Source organism: Lithobates pipiens, unplaced genomic scaffold (genome assembly GCF_037356315.1).
Source record: "Lithobates pipiens isolate NorthernLeopardFrog02 unplaced genomic scaffold, aLitPip1_a1.2 Scaffold_28, whole genome shotgun sequence".
NCBI classification, from domain to species: domain Eukaryota; kingdom Metazoa; phylum Chordata; class Amphibia; order Anura; family Ranidae; genus Lithobates; species Lithobates pipiens.
Window position 1 is genome coordinate 85,801,850 of NW_027507789.1, and position 22,630 is coordinate 85,824,479.

The 22,630-nt window shown below is 45.2% G+C and overlaps 1 protein-coding gene and 1 long non-coding RNA gene across 4 annotated transcripts in view; one reads left to right on the forward strand and one right to left on the reverse strand.

Moving 5' to 3' along the window:
* The window catches only part of RAMP2 (receptor activity modifying protein 2), a 617,864-nt gene that overhangs the window by 266,589 nt on the left and 328,645 nt on the right, over window positions 1-22,630 (reverse strand). The window lies entirely within an intron of this gene.
* On the forward strand, window positions 10,958-11,821 carry LOC143934867 (uncharacterized). Its single transcript, XR_013263397.1, has 2 exons — window positions 10,958-11,131; window positions 11,395-11,821. It is a non-coding gene; the product is annotated as an uncharacterized LOC143934867 (long non-coding RNA).

A 22,630-nucleotide genomic window follows, 5' to 3' on the forward strand; every position in this document is an offset into this window, starting at 1 on the left:
TGGAAGGGCCATGTGTGGACCTGAAAGCAGCAGAGATCCTGACCAGGGCTCAAACAAAGGTGGTTAAAGAGACTGGGGTCCCCAGTCCAGTGCTTGGTTTAGGTGACAAACCTAATAAGGTCCCCGGGACAGGGGAATGGGCAAGGAGCGTGGTAAAAATTGTATGTGGATCAGACGAGAGCTGGCCTGTCCCGGTGGATAAAAATACAGATGGCATCAGAACGGGTCAAGTGGTAGGACAGCTGCCTGCAGAGTGGGTGAACCCAGGGGGGGTGGCGTCCTGTGAGGTTCCTGTGGGTGATGGCGGCCCTCTGGTATGTGTGCCCTCTGCAGACTCTGTCCTAGCAAATTTTGAAAAAAAAGGCATTGGTGACATGTGCAACATTGAGAGGTCTAATGTTGGTTTGAATATGTCTGTCAATGATGAACCAAATAATGTGTTAATGGTACATGATAATGTGGTGCCCAAAGGTACAGGTAAACCTGGTAATCAATTAGTGACTGCTGAGTCAGGTACCAGAAATAAGAGGTGGGTTTCCGTTCTAAACACTATAGAAATAGGCCCCCTACAGTCTCAGAACAGTACTGCTGAGAAAGTTTTGGGGAAACCTGGGAACCTGAAGCGTGGAGGCAGAAGGGTTGGTAGAAAGACCAAGGGGAACCCATTAAGATTTCAGGAGAGGAAGTGCTTATGGAAATGCACTCGGAAGAAAAGTTGGGAAGGTTGCATCAAAGCTCATAGCAGAGTGACAGTAAGGCTTAGAGGGAGACACCAAAGGAGGAATTGGGTAGAGTTCCCCGTTAGGAGAAGCGAGGTTGGACAGGAGTGTACTTCTGTAAATGGTATCTGGCACAGAGGTGCCAAAAGTAACTTGGGGGTTCCGCCCTCTGGGTCGAAACAAAGGGGGGGAATGTTCCTGGAAGCACACCCGGAAAAAGGTTGGGCCTACGTGGCTGACAGCCAGCACAGAGGTGTCCCAACCATCATGATGGGTGCTGGTGTTCCTCCCTCCGGATCGAAACAAAGAGGGGGAGATATGTGTCAGAGCGAGGCTCTGTCCCTGTGAAATTGGAGGAAAAAGGGATCTCCAACCCTGTGTCCAGGTCTGGATGATAACGAGCAGGGTGTGTGCCCAGCTGCAGACAGGCCATATAATGAAAGGATGTTGGGAGTAGATTGTGAGGGATGGTGGAGTGGAGTAGCTTGAAGCTGTGTGCGTCCAAAGAGCCCAAAGCTGTGTGCGTTGAAGGGTTGAAGCTGTGTGCATCCAAGGAGTCCAAAGCTGTGTGTTAAAGGGCTTGAAGCTGTGTGCGTCCAAGGAGCCTAAGACTGTGTGCGTCCAAGCAGTTTGGTGGACGGAGCAAGTACCTATAGCAGCACTACTGCTGAAGAGTAGCCAGGTGGGCTAGCATTTTCATTTGGATTTTTTTGTGTATTTAATGTAAGCTTGGACCCCTGCGTGGGATTTCTGGATGGACTAATATTTTGTTTTCTTATAATAAACGTGGGCTACCAGGCCCTTAACCATAAACGCCTGCCTGATGTGAACTAAAAACTGCATCTACCAATTGAGCTAAACACCCCAATATCACAGTCCTGAGACAGAATTCATTACCAAAGAGGGGAAACAAGGCATACCAAAAGCAAGTGTAACTTTATTCATCTCACAGTACCATGGCATAGGATATAAAGATAAAATAACGGAAGCTACGGGTGGCACATTTGCCAAATGGAAAACTGTGCTGCCTGCGGTTTTAGCAGAAATAAGAATGACCCCTTCCAAGACCAATCACTTGTCCCCTTTTAAGATCCTTATGGGCCGACCTTTTCCCACACCCTGGATTAAGAAACCCTTGGTAATAGAGCAGGGAGGTCTGAGTTTGATACAGGAAGAATATTGTATAAAGTTGATTATGAAGTTGAATGGCATCTATGGTAAAGTATTCTTTTTCATTACCCTCACAGGAACCAACACACGAGTTCCATGTGTGGTCATAATTCGCCAACTGAACCAGACCATGAAGCAAGATTACCCTTCTGGCCCGCCCACTTTCATAGTCGCAGTGACCAGAACTGCTGTCCTCACTGAACAATCCGGAGCCTGGATCCATGCAGGGCCAGATTAAGAGCATCATGGGCCTGGTGCTGAGGATTTTGGTGGGCCTTTTTATGGAAACAAAATGAAAATGCAAACATTTTTTTGCTAAAACAAATTAAATATACTCTCACCAGTAATACCAGCCATGCAGCCTTTGAGCAGCAGCAACACCACCAATACCACCTGCTATGCAGTCTCCCACCAGCAGCAACATAGGGTGACCACATTTGCAAATTGCCATTCAGGGACAACCTCCCTTCCCAAAAAAAGATGGGGGGGGGGATTTAGTCTTGGGGTTGATGGGGAAATCGGCAATGGAGATGATTTGTCAGGCAAATGGCTGGTGGCTGGTGACATTTATGAACAGGAGAAATCGGGCTTATAATGCTGGCTGAGCGGGCCGATTTTAAGGCAGAGCCCTGGAGCTGCAGCTCCAAAAGCTCCTATGTTAATCCGGCCCTGGTCAAATAGGTGATGCAAATCCTAGAAGAGCGAATGAAACAGGTGATAATAAGACTGAAAAAGATGACCTCGCTTCTCTCACAACAGACTTTTGGAAAAACCTTGTGCCTACTCTTTATGCGGACACTGATGGTGTTTCTGCCCACATGGATCATCACTAACTGTATCTATCATCCTGAGGACTTGGGAACCCTAAAGGCCATATGCAGCCCCCCTCCTAATGGAACAGTAACTAGACAAAGGAGGGAATCCAACGTGGAGGGCCCAAAGGACTCATACCCTCCAACTGATAAAATATTGTTACTTTAGTATAAGTATTCTTTTTCTCAGAGGTCAGGTTATGACAAATGTTGGGTATGTAGTAATTTGCATCCAAGCACACTCCAAATTCCTCTCTTAGCTGCCCCTGTAATTATAACCCAGAACTTAATACAAATTTAAGAACCATTTTGAATAAGGGAGCTGGTATCAACAATCCTGTGAGTTTTGTTTTGAACCAGTTGACCATGGCCACTGCTCTGAAAGTATTCAGGATACTATAAGCATCATTTTCCCTAGGGGATGATGTATATGTATGTTGTGGCAAAGAATGCTATCCATGGATACCGGTTGGTACCCGTGGGTAGTGTTATTTGGCCTCATTGATTCCAGTGATGGGAATCATAGGGGATGAAAAAGGAAAACACCAGCATCTCCTGAAAGCTAGCACATACCCCAGGTACCCCCTTAAATACATAAGTAAAGTAAGAGAGTAAGAGAGTAAAGAGAGTTTTTTTTCTGATAAAAACCAAGCCTGAACATGGTTTCCCTCGTGGACAGGATGGGGAATAGGAATAATGAATAACTACTCCAAAATTAGTTGAATTAGATGAAATTATTAGAAAAAATTCCATAGACATCAAACAGTTAAGTATTGAACAAAGGGCTATTCATAAACAACTAGATATGCACGAAGTAGCTATCGAATCCAGTGCTGCTCTGACTGGACTCTGAAGTAACAGAGGACTATGAGTGCTGCACATGGATTCATAATACCAGTATTGAAGTTCCTGATTATTATGATATAATTGATAAACACTGAAAGGAGGTGTCAAACCTCCAAGCTGAAGCCAGAGATTGCCAAAGATGGGTAGAGCCCCTTTAAGGGACTAGGAGGGTTTTTTGGTCCCATTTTCTCTTGGTTCTGACAGGCAGGAATGTTCATTTTAATGTGCCTGGTTTTAACCCTTGTTATATATTTATTGTTCAAGCATCACATTAAGTAATCACGGTGAAATCACTTTATGATTTAAGAGGGGATTGAAAGGAGAGAAAGAGTTAACATACCATATTTATCGGCATCTAACACGCACTTTTTTCCCCTTAAAATCAGGGAAAAATAGTGGGTGTGTGTTATACGCCGATCCCCCGCCGTTTCTAAGCTTCTCTGCCGTTCTCGGCAGCTTTAGTCTATTTTCGGCTGCACTCGGCCATTCTCGCGGAAAATAGCCGAACATGGCTGAGTGCAGGCCGAAAATAGCCGAAAGCCGCCGAGAATGGCGAGAGCTACCGAGCGCCACTGAGATACACGGGCATGCGCTCTGTATCTCGGTGGCGCCGTTTTTAAACGGCAAAGACACTGATAAGGCTGCAAATGATTGACAAGGCTCCAATGGAAGGATGCAAATGACTGACAAGGCTGCAATGCAAGGCTGCAAATGACTAACAAGGCTGCAAATGACTGACAAGGCTGCAATGCAAGGCTGCAAATGACACTGACAAGGCTGCATTAATAGGCATTTAAATGTAAGTTTTTTCCTTAAACTTCCCTCCTAAAAGTTTTTTTCTTTTAAATTCCCTCCTAAACTTGGGGTGCACGTTATACGCCGGCTTGTGTTATACGCCGATTAATACGGTAACTAAAACTTTCAAATAGCTGACAGGGAAAATATCCTTATTTTAGGGTCTTGTTTTTCATGATGACCACAGTATAGATAAGGTCTGGTAAAAACTGGTTTTGAAATGATGTCTTCATATATTTTTACCTACACTGAACTGAACTGTTATACTTTTTACATTGTATTTATGATGCCAACTGTGTGACAATAAGCTTACACTTTGTTTTTAAGTCACTCTATCAATACTATTCATCCAGAAATGCCCTTGAGATGTGAGAATAATACATATTAATATTCTTCAAGTGGTACCTGCAAGGACCAGACATCTATGACCACAACTAAGCTGATTTGGGAACATGTGTTTCAACCGAATGGTTGACCAAATACATACTCTTGGACCAGGGTTCAAACTTTGAATGACAGATACTCTCCCAGCTTTGCCACTTGAGTGGTTTTCAGAAGTCGCACACCACACCTTACCAACCTGAGGGTAATGGGGCTTGTGAACGTTTCAACTGTACCCTACTGGGAATACTACAGACTCTGGAGGAGGGCCACAGAGAATGCTGGAACCAGCATGTGGGGGCTGTGGTCTTTGTCTACAATAACACAGTGCACAGAGCTATGGGCCATACTCTGTTCTTCTTGATGTTCAGACACTATGATCAACTGCCTGTAGACCTCCACCTGGACTCCTCAGAATGCTTCACTTCCTGCATTCCAAGTGAGTGGGTGAAAGAGCAGCGGGACCAGTTGAGGAAAGCTAAGCAGACAGTCCTGGACAGGCATATGGACTTGGCAGGAGACATTGCAAGGACAATGTTGTGGATAAACTGCCACTACAACCAGGGAACCAGATTCTACAATATAACTTTATTGCCTAACGTGGACTTTGTTTTCATTAACCACCACACCGCATGTTGCTCACACTCTCAAAAGTGAAAGGAGTAATGTGGGAAATGAAAATAGGGCAGGGAACAGTTGCTGAGGTCACCAATAGTGCAATTAGCGCAATTAAGCCCTAGTGTTTTTTCACCTTAATGCATCTTATGACAGGCCCATTAGCCCCCCCCCCCCCCGTTTTACTTACATGAGCTCTGGAATTTCCCCACGGCAGAGGCAGGCTCTTCGTCTGCCAGGGGTTCTCGGCTCCTGATTGGATAAATTGATAGTAGCGCAGCCATTGGCCCCCACTGCTGTCAATCAAATCCAATGATGCAGGCAATGGGGGGAGGGGGGCAGGGCCGAGTACAACATTTGGTGGTGATGGATGCAGAATGCTGGACACGGGAGCATGCCCACAAGGTAACCCCCCTGGAGAGCCTCCTACTAGGGGGTTATAGGATGCGGAGAGGACCGCGAGCAACGCCAAGGGACCCCAGAGGTTGAGGATCGGGGCCACTCTGTGCAAAGCAAACTGCACAGTGGAGGTAAGTATGATATGTTTGCTATTTAAAAACAAAACAAAAAATGAAGGCTTACAATCACTTTGTAGCCTGCACCATCAAAAAGGTCAGGAATCAACCCCTGTCTGGCTTGTCCCTACACATTGTTCCTCCCCTCTACCTTGACTTTACCATAGTGCCCCAGCCCTATCATTCCTAACTTAAGGTGACCAGATTTTTTAGTGCAGTGTATGTGGTATTTGTTTATGGAATGAATGTATGATATATACGTTATTTCTCACATTTCGTTTTATTTCTCAAATGGTTTAACCCCAAAGTCTGTGTTCCAGCGTCAATCTCCCAGCAGAGCCCTCAGTAGTAGAACCCCTCCCCCCTTTCTCCCACTGCAGACCATTCCGTAGCAGAATCCCCCTTTTCTCCAATTGTAGACCCCTCAGTAGTAGAATAATCCCCCTTTTCTCCCAGTGCAGAACCCTAAGTAGTAGAACCCCACCTTTCTCCCAGTGGAGACCCAAAAGTAGTAGAATCCACCCTTTCTCCCAGTGCAGACCTCTCAGTCGTGGAATCCCCCCTTTCTTAAAGTGCAGACCCATAAGTATTAGCCCACGTACACACGGTCGGAGATTTTGGCAACCAAATCCGTCGGATTTTGCCCATCAGATTTAGTCCGACGGATTGTGTCCGAAACTGTCAAGTTGTCTGATTTCGCAGGTGGCCAAGAACGCGGTGACGTAAGCCATGTACGGCGGGGCTAGAAAAAGGAAGTTCAGCTCCACGTCCAGCACCCTTTGGGCTCCTTCTGCTGATCTCATGTTTTAGTAGAAGTTTGGTGAGAGACGATTCGCGTTTTTCAGATTAGTGATTCAGATCGCTACTGCTCTTCAGTTTCTGCTTGTCTTTGCGTATCTGATAATCAGTGCGTGCAGTCATTAAGTATTTGCTTCTCATTGTGGACTCTATCTTGGTATAGTACACTTTGAAAGGCATTTTTTATTGTCTGCTTGCTTCTGCTATTCAGGTCGGGATTTCAGGCCTTGCTGTTTAGCGTTGCTTTCTGGTGTCCGTTCTGACCAGCCGACCGTTTTCAAAACATGTTTTGTCTACGTACTCATCATACAGTTTGTGCTGTGCAGGGGTTCTTACTTTGACTTTGACATAAGCCAAAGGGCTTGTGTCAAAGTCAAAGTAAGAACCCCTGCACAGCACAAACTGTACGATGAGTACATAGATGAAACATGTTTGGACGACCAAGAATTGGTTGCGCCAGCGTCACCAGTTCTCCCACATGCCTTTGCTCCGTGAGATCCGCAAGAATAATCCTGATCATTTCTGGATTATTCTCAGGATGACGGACCCCGTTTTTCACTGTCTGCTGGCTTTGCTGTCACCTTAAATCACCAGGCAGGATACCTGCATGCAGCAAGCCATCACTCCGGAGCAGAGGCTCATCGCCACGTTGCGCTACTTGGCGACAGGGAGAAGCCTTCAGGACCTCAAGTTCTCTACAGGCATCTCCCCCCAGGCTCTGGGGATCATTATTCCAGAGACCTGTTCTGCCATCATTCAGCTCCTGCTGAAGGACTATATTATGCTAAGTTCTAACCTTAAACATCACATTCTATGTATTTTATGATTGCTAATGTCTTGCATTTCTTTCCTCATTCCCTAATTACCATTATTGCAATATGCTCTAATTCATATACTCTGCCCTTTTGTCCTCATGCAGATTTGCCTCACTAACTTCCCCACCATGCTCTTCTTGGCCCCTAAAACTATAGTCTAGTCACTTGACAATGTCTTTTGTCAGCTCCATAGTATTGCTTTCCCCTAAACACCCCCTAAAATCTCTACGAATGTGATGTGTGTGCTTCAATTCATGCAACGTGACCTTTTTTGTGTTTTTTTGGAGTTGTGCCAAACTCATTAGTAACCCCCCTCTCCCCAACTGTTACCTCAGCTGATAGCAATCTTCTATCTGATGACTTGACCCAACCCAATATACACTCTAAATACCTTTTTCATGATAACATTTATGGAACAATTCACCAAAGCATGTAGTGTAAGGGCCTCAATACTTTCAAATGCTATTTTGATTTTTTTTAACACATTCATTTTCTTGCTATGTAATAGCAGAATGTCAACATGTGCTTCCATTTTAGTATTATGACACTTCTTACCTGTCCGGTGGGCTGCCAATAGTGTATCTAAGGAGGGGCTTCACAAAGTATCACACATTATTTAGGCATTCAGCTCTCAATCAAGTGGAGAGGGTTACCTGTCCTAAACATCCCCCCTAATTTTTTAGCAAGGGCCCATCAGATGGGGGGGGGGGGGGATGGGGGGGGGGGGGTTATGACTCTCATAAGGGGACCTTATACTTTAGGCTTTAAATACTCATTTTAAAAAATGTTATACTAATTTTGCCCAAAAATGTGGGTGTCTAATCAGCATGCAATGTTGATTTGTCAAATTACTAGTTTTTTTTCTTGTGTCACTACACAGTGTCCTTCAACGCCACAGGAATGGCAGACTGTGGCCTCCCACTTTGCCAGTTTTCGTCAAGTTGTGCCTTTTTCACCAACAGTGCAAACCCAAGTTCAGAGTGAGATGAGGGGACAGTCTCTTCTTCAGATAATCTTATTATGTTATGGGTCTGCTACACACACACCTTCTTTTTGTTAACTAATGTGTAGTGCATTACTGATCTAAATCATGCTCATTTTCAGCACCATGGCAGAAAATGGCATGATTGTCCAAATTTACACATCACTGTGGGTGCACATCCACTATGCACTACAAGTGCACTGCAAAAGTACATCTGAAACTGCACTTGGAGTGCAAAGTGGAGTTGCCTTTAGTAAATTGCACTCCTTCTCAGCACAAACTCAAATTTCACTACAAATACATTTTAAGCCCAATGAAAAAGGAAGCCACACATTGTTGAGAATTCAACTTTTTAATACAAGCACATTCACATGTGCGTTTAGTAAAGGTTTTTACAACAAACCAAGATATTTTGGGGATTCAAAACCCAGTTTAATAATATTTATTTTTTAGTTGTTTTTTTGTGTAAACAGGCATGTATCAAAGTGTAAAATACAGAACACAGGAACTTACAAAGTTCAACTTGGAAAAGTGAAGACAATATCAGACATGAGTATGTACAAACTGGGCTGATATTGCCTTCATCACATGGGGTGTGACCCCGGAAAAATCCAAATTTGGAAGATGCACACAGTGTGTCAACATGTGCTATCTCCCATCATGGGGGATCAATGTACATGCTTTGGGGCTGCAACCCCTTCATCTCAGACACTTTCCACAAAACATGTACATTGATCCCCCATGATGGGAGACAGCGCATGTTTACACACTCTGTGCATCTTCCAAATTTGGAATTATGCAAAAAACAACATTTAAAAAAAAAAATCCAAAATAAAACCCTATCTAGTTTTTTCATTTTCACACTCTCCCCAAAACATCAATGATGTTCTTCATTTTATTTTTAACATCATTGATGTTTTGTTGTACAATTTCCAAATCCCTATTGCACCCCATTATCTCCCCGATCAAGATCTGGGCACTTTCACTGGTAAAACGGGAATCTTCCTCCACATCACCTAGAAAAAACAAAAACAAATACACCATGTAATCCAAATATGGTGATATACATTGATGAGCTTACCGGAAGCTGTGTTCTCCGACACTCACCTGTTGTGGTGACAATTTGGCCAACCTCCACAATCTCTCCTTCTTCCTCCTCCTCCTGCTCCTGCTCCTCTGTTTCTTCTTTTGGAAGTTGCCCTTCTTTGGGAGGGGTGTGGTCCATGGTGTCCTCATGGTCCCTGGTGTCCCCATACTTGCCGAGTCTTCTCTCCCCTATGAGAATGTAAACAAAGATTAATTAGCACACAGAGGGCATAAATAGGAATATGAAACATTGCTTGGAAGTGTTGTGCAATGTGTTTTTGGGCCGAGTTCCAAGGTGAGAACATTATTGGGCCACTTTGTTAAGCTGGAATACTTCCCTGCAGAATGATGTTTCCTACGAACGAACGAAACCATGACCTTGAAAGTGGCACAAAATTTAAAATGCACAACATGAAATCAAAGCACATGGAGCATGTATGCAAGCAAGAATAATCATATGAACACACGACAACTACTTACTTTTTTTAAGAACACGCTTGATCCTTAGGTACTGCTCGTGCTCCCTCAGTTTCAGGTCTGACCAGCGTTTTCCAGTTGATCCTTGGATCGGTGTACCCCAAAATTCTTCAGAAGACTCTTCACAACTTTATTCATGATCTTGGCCTTTCTGATATTTGGGTTTGGGTAAGGTCCATACTTCCCATCATAGTCGGTCCTGCTCAATATGTAGACCATCTCCAACATTTCTCCAAAAGACATATTTGAGGCCTTAAATCTTGTCTTCCTGGATCGGGACGTTTCAGGCTCCGGGCTTTCCTCACCCTCCTCCTCGTTAGTGGAACTATTATTGCGCACCTGCGTTCTCTCCGCCATGTGCTCTCCCCACTGCGCGGGAAGCGAAGGGGCGGGGAATAGTCTGGAAAGAACGTCAGTGGCGGGCGGAGTTTCATACATGCGCACTGTATATAAAACGCCACACATGTGTATCGTCCGTACGATCTGGGAGGAGAGTGTGAGTCACGGACGCGGCGAACGTGGAAACGAAGGTAACATTTTTAACTTTGTGCTTCACTAGACTAGACTGCTTGTATCTAGGCCGCTGTTGGGACAAGATTAGGAGGGATTTTAATTGCATTATTAGTATTTGAGGGTTTGTCTTGTGTTGTGTCTTGCAGAAAAAATGGACCCATTCAACAATGCCAACTTTATGGGGCTATTCCTCGAGCTCTACATGGAGATGCCCTGCCTGTGGCAGTTCCACAACAAATTTTATAATGACAGATCAAAGAGGAACGCAGCACTGGAGAAACTGCTTGCTTTGGAGCAGATCAGGGTCCCCACGGCAGACATGACATATCTGAATCGCAAAATTGTGACCATGAAGCTTACATATTTCAGGGAGAGGAAGAAGCACCTGGAGTCCTTGAGAGCAGGAGATCCAGATGCTGTTTATTATCCCAGGATGGTGCACTTTGACAGGCTGCATTTTCTGGTAGACCAAGGGGTACCCAGGCCACCACTCAGGCCACCACTCTCCATGCTTCCTCCAAGGCATCCTTCACCCCCAGCTGAGGCTTCTGATGACCAACCTGGGCCTTCCAGGCAGCACCATGTGGTGGGGCCAAGCTTGAGACAGGTATTGCATTGTTGAACATATTTCTTGTGTTACATTTAATGATGTTAACTAGATGTTCTTATTGATCAGTAAGTTGAGATTTTTCCAAGTGGTTTACATCTCAATAGACAGTAGTGACCAAAAATGATTGGTACGGGAAAGAAAAATGCTGGTGTCAGAATGATAGTCTGTTCTATTTGGTAACAGTCAAATAGCAAAAGCCAGGAGCACAAACTGTTGTGATTGATCAAAAAACTAAAACTATGTCCCCTTTTCATGCACAGGAAGACCTCAGTCGGGGGGAGGCTGTGGCAAGTGGCAGCCAGGAGGTCCACCAACGCCCTCCTTCTCCTTCTGCCCCAGCTACAGGAGCCCAGCCACAGCCTGGAAGGATGCCTGGTGGGAAGTCCCAAAGGAAGACCAGAGAGTGATGGCCTGGGATGAGTCTGGTGTGCCAGAAGATGCACCCTCTTAAAGATCACCATCCTGGGGACAGAAATGGCATCTGAATTTCCTGCTCTCTAGGACTTCAGGAGCAGACTTCTCTCCCTGAGATATCTACTCCTCAGGCCACCAATTTTTTTATATCTCATTTAGTCATGTCTGCCCTGGGGGCCAAAGGCTGCACCAAAGTTAAGAAGTTTCTCCAGTGCTGCGTTCCTAGTTTTATTTTGGAGCAAACTAAATAAATTTTATTTTTGTTTGATGAAATACTTGTGTAATGTGTTTTCCTTCATAAAGTAGAGTTTATTTGTGAGCAGGCAGGTACATTTCCAAAATACAAAGTGAACTAAAGAACAAGGGGTACCAACACTAAACAACCTCCTGTAGATTAAAAAAGACAAAGAAAATATAAAAAATACAATAATGTTGTTGTTGTAAGTTTACACCCAAAAATAAAAAGTAAAAAAAAAGGATAAATGACCAGTGTCATTAAAGGAGATTTTTAGGAAATCCCCCCCCCCCCCCCAAAAAAAACATCCAAAAAAACAAACAAAAAAAACATTGTGTAGATGTGACTTAAAATAAAATAGTATTGCTGAAATGGTTAAAAAAGAGTAATGAAATCAGTTCGGGAGAAGTGTGTGTGACTATGAGCATCAAAAGAAGTTGGTTCTTGCAGCATTGTAAAGAACAAGAGAATGCGCTTGATGACTGATTTTTTTAACATTGCAGCGTGACGAATGTGCTATATCGCTTACGAGCAGTAGTTTTACCTGAACGAGCGCTTCCGTGTCGGAATTTGAATGTGAGCATGCGTGGCACTTGGTCCGATGAAAATGCTCTACACATGATCGGATTAGGTCCGTCCGGCCCAGTTGGTCGGGAAATATTATCAACATGTTGGAAAATTGGGTCGGACGGAGATTCGGACAGAATCAGTCCGATGCATACCATACAAAGTCGTATTATCTGACGACACGGTCCGATAAGACTCATTTGGACAGATTCTCCGACCGTGTGTACAAGGCATTAGAATCTCTCTTTCTCCCAGTGCAGACCCCACAGTACAATAACTCCCAACGTTTTCAGATGGGAATGAGAAAAAAGAGAGAATTGTTAAAAAAAAATTGGTTAAACCCACAGGTGCTTTTTTTTACCACTACTATTCCTTTATATTGGCTTTTGTAATTTACAAATTCAGCAATTTAGAAATTGGATGAAAGGTTTACAGCTGGAAAACACGTTTTGATAGATAAAAGGTGCATTTTATATATATCTATATACATAAGACCAAAATGAGGGACAAATTAGGAGGAAGGAGGAACAGAGAAACATTGCTTCAAATCAGGGACAGTCCCTCGAAATCAGGGAAGGTTGGGAACTATACAGTAGAAGAACCCCCCTACCTCCCAAGCAAGACCCCTGAGTAGCAGAATCTCCCTTTTTCCAAGTGTAGGGCCCTCAGTAGTAGAATCCCCTCTTTCTCCCAGTGCAGACCCCTCAGTAGTAGTCATGTGCAGAGTAAAATATTTTGTTTCGGAATTTAGTTCTCACGCGCCTTTTGAAAGGAATTTTTCAAAAGTGTGTTTTGAAAGGAATTTTTCAAAAGTGCGTTTTGAAAGGAATTTTTCAAAAGTGTGTTTTGAAAGGAATTTTTCAAAAATGTGTTTTGAAAGGAATTTTTCAAAAGTGTGTTTGTCTTATTTAACAATTTTTACACTTTCTTTGTGAAATGGTAGGGGTACTCTTGTACCCCCTTACCATTTCAAACAGGGGGGGGCTGGGATCTGGGGGTCCCCTTGTTAAAGGGGGCTTCCAGATTCTGATAAGCCCCCCACCCGCAGACCCCCACAACCACCGGCCAGGGTTGTGGGGATGAGGCCCTTCTCCACATCAACATGGGGACAAGGTGCTTTGAGGGCTCACAGACCCCCAAAGCATCCTCCCAATGTTGAGGGCATGTGGCCTGGTACGGTTCAGGAGGGAGGGGGGCTGCTCTCTCGTCCCCCCCCCCCCTTTTCCTGCGGTCTGCCAAGTTTCGTGCTGGGATGAAGGGTCTGGTATGGATTTTTAGGGGGACCCCACGTTTCTTTTGTTTAAATTTGACGCGGGGTTCACCTTAATATCCATACCAGACCTGAAGGGCCTGGTAATTGAATTTGGGGGACCCCCACGCTTTTTTATTTTATTTATTTATTTATTTTTATCAATGACTTTCAATGAGTGTTCTCTGTATTACGGAGTCGACAATTCATAATAGCTGCGAGTGATTTTAACCACTTAAGGACCACCGCATGGCAATGTACGTCGGCAGAATGGCACCGACAGTCACAAGCATGTACATGTACGTGCTTGCCTTCCCGCGGGTGGGGAGTCCGATCGGACCCCCTCCCGCTGGCTACGGTGGTCCTTTTTCGCTTCAGGAGCGATCCGGGATGAGGGGATGGCCATTGGTTTCTGGCCATCCCCTCTCGATCGCTCCTGGCGAATGAGAAGCTTCCCCCGCCTGTGTAGTGTAAACACAGGCAAGGAGGAAGTGATGTCATTCTCCTCGGGGCGGTCTTTTTGACCGGACTGCGAGGAGAACAGAGAAAATAAGTGCACCAACACTACACTGACATGTACACATAGGCACACAAATCACCCCCCGATCCCCCCCCCCCCGATCGCCCCCCCTCCCAGTCACAGTGTCACTGATTGCAGTGATCATTTATTTACTAATCACTGCATTTAGTGTCAGTTGTGACAGTAAAAACTGTCAGGGCAGTTAGTGTTAGGTCAGGGTAGCCCCCTACCCCCCAATAAAGGTTTAACCCCCCTGATTGCCCCTAGAGTTAACCCTTTCACCCCCTTTTGCCAGTGTCACTAAGCAATCATTTTCTGATCACTGCATTAGTGTCACTGGTGCCGCTAGGTAGTGTGGCAGCAGGCAGGTAAAATCACCTGGCTGTATCCAGGATGGAAAATATGTATGCCCTAGATTCAGGCTTTATGCAGACTTGTACAACTAGAGGGGAGTGCTGGGAGTCCTATAGGGGAAGAAGAGTTAATGAGCCCAGCTGAAGTAAGTGGGCTCATTAAGAACTCTACAAAAAACCCCAGCATGCTGAGGGAGATGCTCCATCCTGGAACCAGTTTTGTGTTTGTATAGACTGGGGAGTGTGACACCTGTTCGGTGCGGTGAGTTAACGCCTGTGTGGCAAACCTCCACAACAATGACAGAGACAGGGACTGGTGCAGCACAAGGCTGCACTCAGTTGTTAGACAGGGAATCTATGTGTGTAATTAGAGGTCAAGCTGACCAGGATTTATTTTTATGTTTTTTTTGTTTGTTTGGCTGTTATATTTTTCACTGCATGTAGCATAAATAAACCGCACCTTTTGTTTTGTTTTTTCACCTACAACGCTGTCTGCTGTGCCTGATTTTGTGTTGTAAACCCATCCAGGGGGTCACACACATCTGCTGCCGAGCTAACCCCTCACAAGTGGTGGAGAATTCGGGCGTTTTTTTTTAAGGCCAGCATGGAGGAGATACTGAGACAGCTGGCTCTAGCAAATGCAAATCAGCAGCAAACAAATGCGGGTTTACAAAAGAGCCTTGCAGCCCAGCAGCAGACAAATGCAACTTTGCAGCAAAGTCTGGAAGCTCAGCAACAAGCCCAGCAGCAATCTGAAGCCCGCTTCATAGACCTGTTGCAGAAGCAAGAGCAGAGTTTTCAACAGCAAATAGAGGCATTAATACAGCAACGTCCGCAGACCAATGAGGCAAGTGGTTACACTAATACCGCATCCTTTGGTGTGAGCCGTTTACTGACAAAAATGACTGGAGAGGATGATCCAGAGGTGTTTTTGACCACATTTGAAAGGACTGCTGAAAGGGAAAAGTGGCCTAATGCCCCGTACACACGAGAGGGATTAAGTCTGACAGACCTCCAAAGGAGTTCCGCCGGAGTTCCGCCGGAGTTCCGACGGAGTTCTGGCGGACTTTTCGACCGAACGGACTTGACCACACACCATCACACCAAACTCCGACGGAGTCGAACGTGATGACGTACGACTGGATTCGACGTAGGAAGTTCCTAGACAGTAGCCAATAGCTGCCCTAGCGTCGGTTTTAGTCCGTCGGAGTAGCACACACACGAGCGGATTTTTCAAAGGGGACCGGGTCCGGCGGAGTTCCGTCGGGAAAATTTAAAGCATGCTTCATTTCTAAAGTCCGTCAGACTTTAGCTTCGCTAAAGTCCGTTGCAGCCCACACACGATCGGATAGTCCGCCGGACTCAGTCCGTCGGAGTTTGGATGTCGAAAAGTCCGCTCGTGTGTACGGGGCATAAGGAGCAGTGGGCTGGACTGGTGGCCCCTCTGTTAACTGGGGAATCGCAGAAAGCTTATTATGACCTAGAGCCTGACCAAGCAAAAGACTATGTGGTGCTAAAAACAGAAATATTAGCACGGCTGGGTGTCACCCTGGCCGTCCGGGCTCAGCGTGTGCATAATTGGACTTTTCAGGTTGGAAAACCCCCCAGGTCTCAAATGCAGCCAGAGACTTTGACCGCACCAAACATTGTGGAACGTGTTGTTATTGATCGTTTCCTGAGAGCTCTTCCTACTGCCATCCAAAAATGGGTAAGCCATGGAGACCCAGAAAATGCAGATAAACTTGTGGATCTGGTTGAGAGGTACTTGGCTACAGAGAACCTGACCACCTCTTCCAGGGACTCACGGACTTTCCACCCTAAGACCAGATCATCCCCAGTGGCGGGTAAGATGACTCCAAGGGGTGAGGGTGGAGAGAGTGAGAGGGTGGGAGTTCTACCTAAGGTCTGGCGGGAGCAGCCCGGGAAGCCCAGGCTGCAAGAGGCAGCGAAAAAGATTATTTGCTACCGCTGCCGGCAAGAGGGACAGATTGCAGCCAATTGCCCAGTTGTGGATGAGGGCCCTCAGTAGTAGAATCCCCTCAATGTGACTTTATAAGGGAGAGACGTCGGTCGCTGTTTGCGAAAGTTGCATGCACTGCCATTCGGGGACCTGAGAAACATTTATGTAAAATGTGTATTCATGGTAGAAATGTTGATGTGTTGCTGGATTCAGGTAGCCTGGTAACATTGATAAAAGCTGAATTAGTTACTACAGAGGTCTCTGGGAAGAACAAGGTGGCTGTTATTTGTGTGCATGGGGACACCGGAGAGTATCCTGTAACTTCAGTGTTTTTTGAGACCCCCAAAGGTAACCTCTCTCATCAGGTGGGGTTAGTGTCTCACTTACCACATGATGCTATTGTGGGAAGGGATTTTCCAAAGTTCTGGGATTGTCCTGAGCCCCCCACTGGTGCCCCTATAGACCAGGAAGATGACCAGAATTCCTCTGGGAGTGGTAAGGACTCTCCTGAATTTCCCTTGTCGGTATTGGCGGGGGAAACTCGAGAAACTGGGGAGAAGCCAACATCCTCAGATGAAAACATGCCGTCTGTGGAGTTTTCGGATCTTGAGGTTCACAGGGAAAATTTTGCCACAGAACAGTTAAAAGACCCCACCCTAATAAAGGCACGGGAAAATGTGGTGAAAATAGATGGCGAGTTAGTGAACCCAGATAAGACTTGCACTTACCCGTACTTCACTATGGAAAGGGTCCTGCTGTATCGAATGACTCAAAGGGCAGAAGAAACCATTGAGCAACTTGTGGTGCCCAAACCTTACAGGAAGTTGGTGTTAGAATTGGCCCATGGGCACATTCTGGGAGGTCATCTGGGGACCGAGAAAACCAGAGAGAGGGTATTGCAGAGATTCTATTGGCCTGGGGTCATGAAGGAAACAGAAAATTATTGTTCCTCCTGCCCTGTGTGTCAGAAGTCGGCACCTATGCCACATTTCCGTAACCCGCTGGTACCTCTTCCTATCATTGAGGTCCCCTTTGAGAGAATCGCAATGGATTTGGTAGGTCCGATAACGAAGTCCGCTAGGGGGCATCAATACATTTTGGTTATATTGGACTATGCCACCCGTTATCCGGAAGCAATTCCTCTTCGAAATACCTTGGCCAAAACCATAGCCAAAGAGCTATCTCTTGTTTTTAGCCGCGTGGGTATTTGTAAGGAACTGCTTACAGACCAAGGTACACCCTTTATGTCCTTTAGGTTATGAAAGAACGATGCAAGTTGTTCAAAGTGACACAATTGCGTACATCTGTGTATCACCCCCAAACAGATGGGTTGGTTGAAAGATTCAACAAAACCCTAAAACAAATGTTAAAGAAGGTGGTGGATAGAGATGGAAAGAATTGGGACTGTCTAATACCCTATCTGATGTTTGCCATTAGGGAGGTACCCCAATCCTCTGCGGGTTTCCCACCCTTCGAGTTGCTCTATGGGAGACACCCAAGAGGGCTGCTGGATATCGCCAAGGAAACTTGGGAAAATGAGAGTTCTCCTCACAGGAGTGTGATTGAGCATGTCGCCCTGATGCAAGATAGAATTGCACAGGTAATGCCAATCGTACAGGAACATTTGACCCAAGCGCAGTTAGCACAGCAGAGAGTGTACAACCGTGGGGCCAAGACCCGTACTTTTTCCCCGGGGGATAGGGTCTTGGTGCTAGTCCCTACGGTTGAAAGCAAATTTCTGGCCAAATGGCAAGGTCCATACGAAGTAATTGAAATAATTAGTGGTGAACTACAGGGTTAGACAGCCAGGAAAGCGAAAGCCGGAACAGATCTATCACGTCAATCTGCTGAAAGCCTGGAGGGATAGGGAATCCCTAGTCGCAGAGACTTTGTCACAAGCCCAGTCTGATTGCTTCGTTCCTGGGGTTGGAATAGCAGTCACCTTATCGAAACCCCAACAACAGGAGGTTAAAGAGTTTGTACTTCGTAACAAAGAGATTTTCTCTGAGCTGCCAGGACAAACATCTGGCGTAGAGCATGACATTATCACCCCGCCAGGAGAAAGGGTAAAACTAAAACCTTATAGAATACCAGAGGCCCGACGGGAGGCAATACGTGGGGAGGTTCAAAGGATGCTGGAATTGGGTGTGATAGAGGAGTCCCAGAGTGACTGGTCCAGTCCTATCGTACTAGTGCCCAAACCTGATGGGAGCTGGCGGTTTTGTAACGATTTTTGACAATTGAATAAAGTTACAAAATTTGACACCTACCCCATGCCACGTATAGATGAGTTGACTGACTGGCAGGGAACAGCCCGATATATGACAACTCTTGATCTCCCCAAAGGGTATTGGCAAATTCCCCTGGCCGAGTCGGCCAAGGATGGGGCATTCTAATATAAGAGAATGCCGTTTGGGTTACAGAATGCACCGGCAACATTCCAGCGGAAAATGGATAAGATTCTGAGGCCCCATCAGAAATATGCTGCAGCTTACCTGGATGATGTGATTATCCATAGCACAGACTGGGTCTCACATTTGCCAAAAGTACAAGCAGTCCTAGACTCTATCCGGGAAGCTGGGTTTACGGCCAATCCAAAGAAGTGTACCATTGGACAAGAGGAGGCCAAATATCTTGGGTACACTATTGGGAGGGGGGTGATAAAACCCCAAGTCAATAAAGTCGAGGCCATACAGAGTTGGCCATGTCCCAACAGCAAGAAACAGGTACGAGCCTTTCTGGGAATCGCTGGCTATTATCGACGATTCATTCCCCATTTTGCTTCTCAGGCTGTGCCCCTCACCAACCTGACAAAAGGGAAAGAGTCTGTCATGGTTAAATGGTCCCCAGAGGCTGAAGAAGCATTTCAGTCCTTAAAAACAGCCTTATGTAGCCAGCCAGTGTTGTACTCACCAGACTTCTCTAAGGACTTCGTTGTACAAACTGATGCATCAGACGTTGGGTTAAGAGCAGTGTTATCCCAGGTCTGGAACGGGGAAGAGCACCCAGTCATTTACCTCAGCAGGAAGTTGAAGTCTCATGAGGTAAATTACGCCACGATTGAGAAGGAATGTTTAGCAGTGAAGTGGGCTCTAGATTCCCTTCGGTACTATCTGCTAGGTAGGCACTTTGACCTGGTGACTGATCACGCTCCTTTAAAGTGGATGGCTCAAAACAAGGAGACCAATAGAAGGGTAAATAGGTGGTTCCTGGCCCTACAGGAATTTAACTTTACAGTTAAGCATCGCCCTGGTGTTAAAATGGGGAATGTGGAAGCTTTGTCTCGGATACATGCGTGTCTGACTGCTTGTGTTACAACCCCAAGGTTGAAACAAGAGGGGGGGGGGGTATGTAGCAGCAGGCAGGTAAAATCACCTGGTTGTATCCAGGATTGAAAATATGCCCTAGATTCAGGCTTTATGCGGACTTGTACAACTAGAGGGGAGTGCTGGGAGTCCTATAGGGGAGGAGTTAATGAGCCCAGCTGAAGTAAGTGGGCTCATTAAGACCTCTACACAAAACCCCAGCATGCTGAGGGAGATGCTCCATCCTGGAACCAGTTTTGTGTTTGTATAGACTTGGGAGTGTGACACCTGTTCGGTGCGCCTGTGTGGCAAACCTCCACAACAGAGACAGAGACAGGGACTGGTGCAGCACAAGGCTGCACTCAGTTGTTAGACAGGGAATCTATGTGTGTAATTAGAGGTCAAGCTGACCAGGATTTATTTTTATGTTTTTTTTTGTTTGGCTGTTATATTTTTCACTGCATGTAGCATAAATAAACCGCACCTTTTGTTTTGTTTTTTCACCTACAACGCTGTCTGCTGTGCCTGATTTTGTGTTGTGAACCCATCCAGGGGGTCACACACACCCGCTGCCGAGCTAACCCCTCACAGTAGCTAGTTATTTTTTTAGGTTCACCGCCAGGTTTTTATAGCGCTAGGTACCCCCATATACTACCCAATAAAGGTTTAACCCCCTGATTGCCCTAGAGTTGACCCTTTCACCAGCGATCACCGTATAAGTGCCACTGGTGATGCTGGTTAGCCAGTTAGTTATTTAGGTTCCCCATCAGATTTTTATATAGCGTCAGGGACCCCCATATACTACCTAATAAAGATTTTAACCCCCTGATTGCCCCTAGTTAACCCTTTCACCAGTGATCACCGTATAAGTGTTACAGGTGACTCTGGTTGGTTAGTTTGCTTTTTATAGCATCAGGGCACCCACCATTTATTACCCAATAAAGGTTTAACCCCCTGATCACCCGGCGGGTGATATCAATTAGGTTTTAGAGTCAGGGTCTGCGTCGCCCCAGGCAGCGCTAGGTTAGTGCCAGTACTGCTAACACCCACGCACAAAGCATACACCTCCCGTAGTGGTATAGAATCTGAACAGATCAATCTCTGATCTGATCAGATCTATACTAGCGTCCCCAGCAGTTTAGGGTTCCAAAAAAACGCATTGTTAACGGGATCAGCCCAGGTACCTGCTAGCACCTGCATTTTGCCCCTCCACCCAGCTCACCCAAGTGCAGTATCGATCGATCACTGTCACTTACAAAACACTAAACACATAACTGCAGCGTTCGCAGGCCTGATCCCTGCGATCGCTAACAGTTTTTTTTGGTAGCGTTTTATATTTAAATCCTGAAGGCGGTGCTTGGTTTTCGGGATCCCCGGCTAGGCTCCCAAAAAGTCCCCCACATGTGGTATGCCCGTACTCGGGAGAAGCAGCAGAATTTATTTTGGGGTGTAATTTCACTTATGCCCATAGCATGTGTGAGCAATATATCATTTAGTGACAACTTTGTGCAAAAAAAAAATAATTTTAATATTCCTGCAACCTGTGGCAAAATATAAAATATTTCATGGACTCAACATGCCTCTCAGTAAATAGCTTGGGGTGTCTACTTTCCAAAATGGGGTCATTTGGGGGGGTTTGTGCTATTTTGGAATTTTATGGCCTTCGAAACTGTGATAGGTAGTGAGGAGTGAAATCAAAAATTTGCACCCTCAGAAATCCTGAAGGCAGTGATGGGTTTTCAGGGTGCCGTATGCGGCTAGACTCCCAAAAAGTCCCACATATGTGGTATTCCTGTACTCAGGAGAAGCAGCAGAATATATTTTGGGGTGCAATTCCACATATAACTATGGCATGTGTGAGCAATATATCATTTAGTGGCAACTTTTTGTAAACTTTTTTTTTTGTGTGTCATTATTCAATCACTTGAGACAAAAAATAAAAAATATTATTTAATGGGCTCAACATGCCCCTCAGCAATTTCCTTGGTGTGTCTACTTTCCACAATGGGGTCATTTGGGGGGGGGGGGGTGTACTGCCCTGCCATTTTAGCACCTCAAGATATGAGATAGGCAGTCATAAATTAAAAGCTGTGTAAATTCCAGAAAATGTACTCTAGTTTGTAGACGCTATAACTTTTGCGCAAACCAATAAATATATGCTTATTGACATTTTTTTTACTAAAGACATGTGGCTGAATTCATTTTGGCATAAATGTATGACTAAAATTTAGTTCATTCGATTTTTGTTATAACAAAAAGTAGAAAATCTTTTTTTTTTTTAATTTTCAGTCTTTTTCCTTTTATATCGTAAAAAATAAATATCGCAGAGGCAATCAAATACCATCAAAAGAAAGCTCTATTTGTGGGAAGAAAAGGACGCAAATTTCGTTTGGGTACAACATTGCATGACCGCGCAATTACCAGTTAAAGCAGTGCAGTACGAAATTGTAAAAAGACCTCTGGTCCTTAGGCTGACAATTGGTCCGGGGCTTAAGTGGTTAAAGGACTTTTTTTCCTGCATAAATTACACTTTGTGCAGGGACAGTTCTAAGCACGGGAAACATGCGCCCCTTCACAGGCATACTATAGACACCCCCCAGGTACGAAATTTTAAGGAATATTACACTTTTATTGTTTCACTTTAATCATTATTAAAATCACTGCTCCCGAAAAAACTGCAGTTTTTAAAACTTTTTTTTGCATTGATACATGTCCCCTGGGGCAGGACCCGGGTCCCCAAACACTTTTTAGGACAGTAACTTGCAGAATTTTTTCTCTCTGTCAAATCTTTTTTCTCTGTCGAATATTTTCTCTATATAATCTTGGACTAATAGAGGTAAGATTAGGCACATTCGACCACAGGTTCTATAGACACAGATTGTTATTGTCAGAG